This window comes from Lolium perenne, chromosome 7 (genome assembly GCF_019359855.2).
Source record: "Lolium perenne isolate Kyuss_39 chromosome 7, Kyuss_2.0, whole genome shotgun sequence".
NCBI classification, from domain to species: Eukaryota; Viridiplantae; Streptophyta; class Magnoliopsida; order Poales; family Poaceae; genus Lolium; species Lolium perenne.
Genome location: NC_067250.2, coordinates 205977712 through 205985562, shown reverse-complemented (window position 1 = coordinate 205985562; position 7851 = coordinate 205977712).

Here is a 7851-nt window from a genome sequence, read left to right as displayed (position 1 = left end):
CAGCCGGCACCACCGGACCAAACATGAAAACATGGTTTACAAAAACAATGATAATTTTTGCGTCCGGACTCCGATTTCGATGATCTTGGGCTTGTTGGAATGAGAACAACAAGCCCTACAACTTTATGCATAGAAACATCATTGTCCATCCACGGAGTAAAAACCATAAGATGAATGTTTGACCTGTCTATAAAAGAGACACCGGTAAAACCTCCAAGCTTGAAAACGCAATAGAAGATGCATATGGATTCCGTTTTCGATGAACTTGGGCTTGTTGTAAAGCTGGAAACAAGCTCAAGAACCTCACACAGAGAAACACCAAGAAGAAATAAGATTTATGGAATGCAAATCATGCAAAGGGTTGAGCTCACTAAGACGATGTGATCAAGTTACCCAACCGAAAGCCCCTCTTGATAGTGCGGCTATGTATCCTATAACCCGGTCTCCCAACAACCACCTTGAGACCGGTAAAAGGAAAACCTAGCAAGGCTATACATTTGCCTTGCGCATTCCGCTTGATCTCGATGATAGCTCTTCAAGCTCCACTCAAGCCGGAATGCCTCACTTGATCATTGTTGCTTTGTGAAGACTCACAAATGCTCCCCCATACACCCTGATGGGAAAGCTCCATTGATGCACATCTTCACATGTCCATTATCACCAAAATGGATGGCAAGATTCAAGCATATGATCCTCTTGAGATGCTCAATCTTGAACTTGCCCAACTCAACCTTGATGACGATCACCACTTGACGTCATCCTCTCATGGGCTATATGAGATCTCACTTTTGATGCATGCCCATAAAAAGATACCTAACCCACATAGACAACACAAGAGAACATATATGATGGGTTAGTTCATAAAGCATAATTGACACGGCTTACCCTACCACATGACTTCTCGTGGCACATTCGTCATGCTTCATGTGTTGACCAAACTTGAATCTATTCTTCACTCTTTGTATTGGTCAACCTTGTATCTTCTCATGCTCTATCATACTATCTTGAGGTGTATATAGAATTCTTCATTTGCTTGCATGCTCTAAATCTTAGTCAACCATAGCTCAACTTATGAGACTATCATGACACTGACTTAGATCCATAACTTGAATTCTTCACTTGGAATCAAGCACTCAAGATCTTGATCATTCATTGCTTATCACATAAGCTAGAGCATGGCTAATATTGAGATCCACATAAGAACTCCATCTTCGTTTCTTCTTCTTGATCATATCACATATATATCTTTAAATCAATGATCTTGATGCCAATACACAAGGTATATCTTTATCTTCATGGCATCCATACTTGAATCCAACACATGGACTACACGTAGTACCTATGGAATATTCCTTCATATAAACTCAATGAAAACATTAGTCCATAGGGGTTGTCATTAATTACCAAAACCACACATCACTACAAGAAAAGTTCTGATAGACAACGTCTCAAAATCGTCCGCTAAGGGGTATTTTTCGTCGCCTATGGGCCTAACCCGACGATATGGGTTCTGTTGTGGAAACTGCGTCAGGCAAAGTCCTACGACGATTTTTTCGGTCCGTCGCGCTTGGGCGCCCTTCCGCCACGGAAAATCGGACCGTTGCCCAAGTGTTTCCGGGAGCCCGTTGACTGCTGACGTCATGCAACCGACACGTAGCGTACGCCGTTAATCGCGATTAACGGCGTTAACCTATTGAAACCCCGTGGTAGATGGTAGGCCCACACGAGGCTCCGCCACGTCTTAAGCGGGCCGGCCCATTAAGTTTGCGGGCGGGCCAGCCGACTTAGTTTGACCGGTCAACTATATAGCCGGGCTGGTCCATTAGTTACGTGGGCCGAGCCTAACCTCTAAGGTTGATCGGTCAAAACTTTAATGGGCCGGCCCACTAAGCATGTGGGCCGGCCGAATGCACTCGTTTGACCTGGTCAACAGGCAAAAGGGCCGGCCCACAAGACATGTGGGACCCACTTTCCTGGTATCGGGCCGGCCCATTTACAAAGTGGGGTCCACATTAAAGCAACTGGGCCGGCCCAAGAAGTTAGTGGGCCGGCCCAATTAGCATGTGGGTCCCACTTTCCTGCTATCGGGCCGGCCCATTTAGTACGTGGGGTCCACATTAGATCAAATGGGCTGGCCCAACAAGCCGATGGTCGGGCCAAAAAGCACTGGTGGGTCCCACTTTCTGTTAAAGGGCCACCCCATTTAGTATGTGGGGTCCACCATATAGCAAGTGGGCCGGCCCAACAAGATAGTGGGCGGGCCAAAAACACAGTGGGTCCCACTTTCCGGTTAAAGGGTGGCCCATTTAGTATGTGGGGTCCACCATATAGCAAGTGGGCCGGCCCAACAAAATAGTGGGCGGGCCAAAACACCGGTGGGTCCCACTTTCTGTTAAAGGGCCGCCCATTTAGTATGTGGGGTCCACCATATAGCAAGTGGGCCGGCCCAACATGCTAGTGGGCACGGCCAAAAACAGGTGGGTCCCACTTTCCTGTTAAAGGGCCGGCCCATTTAGTATGTGGGGTCCACCATATAGCAAGTGGGCCGGCCCAACACGCTAGTGGGCCGGGCCAAAAACACAGGTGGGTCCCACTTTCGTCTTAAAGGGCCGGCCCATTTATTATGTGGGGTCCACCACAAAAGCAATTGGGCTGGCCCAACTAGTTAGTGGGCCGGCCCAGTAGTTGGTGGGGTCCACCTTAAAGCAAGTGGGCCGGCCCAATAAAAGTGTGGGGTCCACAGTAAATCAAGTGGGCTGGCCCAATAAGTAAGTGGGCCAGCCTAGTTTAGTTGTTGTTTATATGCCGGCGTAATAGGCGCTTTAGGATTTTGCGGGCCGACACATATGTGATTTCGCTTAATTGGGCCGTTTAAGGGATGGGAATTCGTGATTTAGATACTGAGAATATTTACGCAGCATTGATTTCTGTCGGATAGCCTCACTTACCACAAGCACCAAAGAAAAAATGCGCGAAAGAACTATAAAAACTAACTAAATATTACATCAGCTGCAAGGCATTGAAAAAATATTACAGAACCCAGAGAAATTGAATGGTAATTAAACCTAGCAATACAATGAAGGGATCCGGCAATCTTTTAAGTTGTCCATGCAGCACCTATATCTGAAAGAAAGACATTACAAGTTAAGACAACAACAATGGAAAGGCAAAGACACTACAATATTGTTTGCCAAAGAATTTGGAACTCATCATTTCATCGTTATAACAAGATCATTGTAATGCGCACAATAAGCAAACAAAGAGTGCATGCCGCATACCAACAGCCAATATAATGAAAGCATGTTAGAATGAAACAAATAGACTTACTACTGCCGAGTCCCATGCAAACCAACATGTTCGGGAGTACAAAATTGGCATGAACAACATAGTAGCGAGGCTATAAATTTTGTAACAACGACTGAGCAAGATGAAGTTATGATGGCTACATCTACAGAGCAGGGAATGTAAACCAAAAATAGAAGTTACGATGGCAAAAGCTAAAGAGGAGGGAATGTGAACCAACATGTGCCAAGTGCAATTACTTCATTTTAGCCGTGAACTAAATAATACTCCTGAACTTATAGTGAAGGGGATGCAAATCAAGATGTTTCGGGATATAAACTTGTAATGAGCAACACATAGAGGATAGTTAATGCTGGAGCTTAGGATGGACCAGATACAGAATATAGTGGGATCACCTGTGAACTTGTATAAGAGGGAATGCAAACCAATATGTTCAGCTTTCCATATGTGAGCGTCATGCCAAGTCAGAGAAACAAGTCAATAATGCAGCTTTTGAAGAACAAGATGGCACGCAAAATTATTATCTAGTAGTATGACAAGTTTATTTGTACTACAGGCTAGATAGCAGAGTGATAGCATGCCAAACTAAGTCCTTACTTTGTTAGCTTACAATGAACTAGATACAAAACAATGGCATCACCTGTAGTACAGGGAATGCAAGCCAACATGTTCATGGAGTAAAAAATTGGCACAAACAACATAGTAGCAGGCCATAATTTTTGTAACAACGACTGAGCAAGATAAAGTTATGATGGCTAGATCTACAGAGCAGGGAATGTAAACCAAATATAGAAGTTACGATGCCAAAAGCTATAGAGCAGGGAATGCAAACCAACATATGCAATTACTTAAAATTGGCCATGAACTAAATAATAGCAGGATGTTACTATAATACCTATAATTTTTGTAACAACGATCAAGCAAGAAAGAAGTTATGATGGCTACATCTACAGAGCAGGGAATGCAAACCAAAATGTTCAATCGCTTAAAGTTAGCAATGAAGTAGAAAATAGCAACGTGTTACGGTCATAGCTAGGAATGAACTAAAAGAGCTTCTGACAAACAAGCATCTGAACCTAGAACATGGCGCTAAAACAAGGGACTTACATTAGGAGAAGCACTCTGTGGGAGTCACAACAGATCTTCCTGGGGTTGATAGATCCGGTGATGAAGTACGCTACATGTGCTACTTGGGGTTGGAGAGACGGCCATTACACTTCATGATTACTCATCTCATCTGCAAAAACGTAACGGCGCGTCGTTAGCACAAACAGGTTCCCCCAAGATTAAACAAGAACTTGCAGGCAAGCAATAGAAAAGCGACAAGAGAAGAGTTTAGATCATGCACAGCGCCGGTGAAGCAGATCCGGTTCATGCACAATGGTGTCGGTGAGCAAGATCCGATGCGGTGGACGACGGATCCGGCGAAGCGGCTCACCTGAAGCGATCGCGGTAGACTGCTGGATGAGCATATGGTTTCGAGGTACGGCGGGGATGATCCGGTCCGGTTGATGACGGCGTCGATGAAGCGGCTCCGGCAGCAGCCGGCCGACGAGGATCGCGAGGGCTCGGGTAGACCAGGGAAGTCCGGCGGGGATGTTCCGGTGCGGTGGTCGTGGAGGTGGGAGAGAGGGACTTGGGAAGTTCCGGTGGGTGGTCTGAGGGAAATGAATTTTTTTTGGGAGGGTCTCCGGGCTAGGGAGGTGGTGATCCAAAAAATGACGGGCATACCCCCCCACCAACCGACTTTGCTGCCATCTCCACAGGGGTAGAATGGGAATTTGGAAGCGTGTGAAATTTTTGTATTTTGTGGGCGGGAAGTTTTGCCGCTATGAGATTTTGAATTTGGCTACCGTCCAAGTATAATGATAAAAAATTGTGACACCATACTAGTACCTCTGTTCAAGGCCGAGTGCAAAATCAAATCATCATCACATTAAATACCGGTTACTATCATCGTGATCTATCTTGTTATCCCATTCAAAAACCCGTCTGAAATATTTCAGGATTGGCGGGAGATTTTGCCACCCGACAGAGATTTGATTTTGAATATGGCTATGGTCAAGTAATATAATATAATACTAATATAAAGACGGTACACCTGGTTAAGTACTAATTGCTCTGCTCCGGCAGTCAAGGCCAGCAGCCACATCAAGCCATCATCATTACAAACAAAATCAGTCAAATCTAGAAGCTAGTATAGGAAAAATCACAGCAGCATAATAAATCCAGAAAACTAAGTACGGAGTATAATACATCAACTGCATACAACAGCCAAAAGCAGCCAATAACAATGTTAATGTTCACGATAAACTAATCTGAAAATAATACAAGACGCAATGTATGGCCAACATGAAGATTAGGATACCCCAAGATGAATGAATCTGATCTTCATTCAGCATATATTTCTTCGTCACTCCGTTCTCTGATCTGAAGGAAATATTCATTGAACTCCTTCCGTCTGCAGCAGTGCAGCCAATACATCCTCCAAACGGTATGGCCTTTGTTCATTTCTCATACCATAGTTTCCTAATCTATCCACACGTATTGGCCACTCATCCCAGGCCTTTATATCATCAAAGTACTCTACGATATAACCCAAATCTGCGTAGTAGATGCAGCCAGGTCGAAGTGTCGGGTGCACTCGGTGTCGACGGAGATACACCGGATATAATGGACGAAGAAGGCACGACTGCCAATGTTATTGACGGCATGGAGAGAGCGGCTCTCAGTGTCCACACGGTACACCAATGGTTGACCTTCCTCCAAATGCTTGTTGTCCAACAACACAAGCAGCAGAGCACCATCCGACTTCACAAGGTAGAACTTGTTATTTCCAAGTTCGAAATGAAAATAGTGTATCCATGTTGACACTGCCGCGCGCTGCTCCAACTGGACATTGTTGGTGCACACTAATTTTCCGAACTCAAAATTGTTCATGACTATTGCATACAGTTCACCATTGAACGGGGTAATGCAACGCAAAGAATGGTGCTCGGTCGAAAATCTTCCTTCTCCCCGCCTTCATCTATACCCTTAGTTGGAGTGCTCTCATCGACCCAAGCAATTTCCGCCGGGTAATCTTTGGAAACGAAGACCATAGTCGGGGACTTCATTACAGCGATCGACTTCAGAATAATATATGGCATATGCGCCTCAAACCTAGTATTCAATGTCTTTGTGAGTGGGTTCAAAAGCCGTATCTTGTGCGGCTGGTTCTTCTGGGCAAGGACGATGACGCCACGGTAAAAGCCGACGAAGTAGTATCTAAAATATATTGATGAAGATAACATTCAGCACTAAGATGTTTACGATTGAAAATAAAAATAGATTAACTCTATAGATATGGAGGAATTTGAACCTTGCATGAACTTCCGTTAGATCGATGGTGACGTAGCGGGATGTGCGGAGGTGGAGGAAGGTGAAATCAGCAGCGCGTGGAAGGACGTGTTCTACCATGATCCATTCATGCAGGTGCACGTCGGGCTCAGTAAACCTGAGCGCCAATTTCTACAAACTTGCCTCAAAGCGAGTAGGTGTCCATTTACTCCTCGTTCGCCAAGAAGCAGTCCCCGATCTTGTGAAGTGGTCCGTCAGCCCCGAGAGAGGCCCCCACGGAGGCGCCGCGCTTGGATGCGCCGCCCTCGGAGGCGACGGTCTCGGGGCGACGGCCGCCGGCGCATTCTTCTTGTCCATCGCCGGCAGTGGAATGCGCGTAGGGCGGTTGGTGTTTTTCATTCGATTTGGAGAAGTTGATGGGACGTGAGAGGCGTGGTTGCGTGCGTGAGTGAGAATGAGGCGTGTGCAGAGGGAGGGACAGAGGGGCTCGTACAGCAACGTGACGGTTGGTCTCGGTAGTTTCTCAAAAGCTAGACGTTTGGTCTCAACACGCGCACCGCCTAACCGCTGCGCACCACGACACGCGTCCGTGGTACCGCACGTCCGCACCGTTACGTGTACTCGGTTCTACCGTCGAGCCTTACATCGGAAAAATATATGTACTCCGTACTCAGTTTTCCCCTCGAGTATAGTGGCTAGTGCAATATACTCAGTTTTACCCTCAAGTGGCTGGTCAACAGAGAGTCAACAAATGGGATTAAGTTGTCTAATTGAGTAATTTCATGCGCAAAAAAATAAAATCATAGTGCCTCCTACTCATGGAGTCTTGTTAAGAAGAGGAGGTCTAACACGTGGAAAAGAGAATAGCACACCACAGTCCGAAATGATGGAAAGGGCTAGGCAATCCACTTATTATAGATCTCAACAAAAACCACATGGAACTAGTATATTAAACTTATGCAAGAGCCAACGCAACCAAAAGTCAGAAGTGCAAAGCCGAGTCCCAAAGGCACAACACAATACGGAAACTTGCAAACTTATATAAAAGGGGCTATGCAACCCACTTATACACACATTAACAGCCATCCTCCTGTGTGACAAGAGAAATTCAACACTGGATTCGGAGGTAGGCACATGAAGCTTTACAAGGGCCAATGGGGCACCAACAAATTAAGGATGAATTGAACCACACCATCAACAATTCAAACT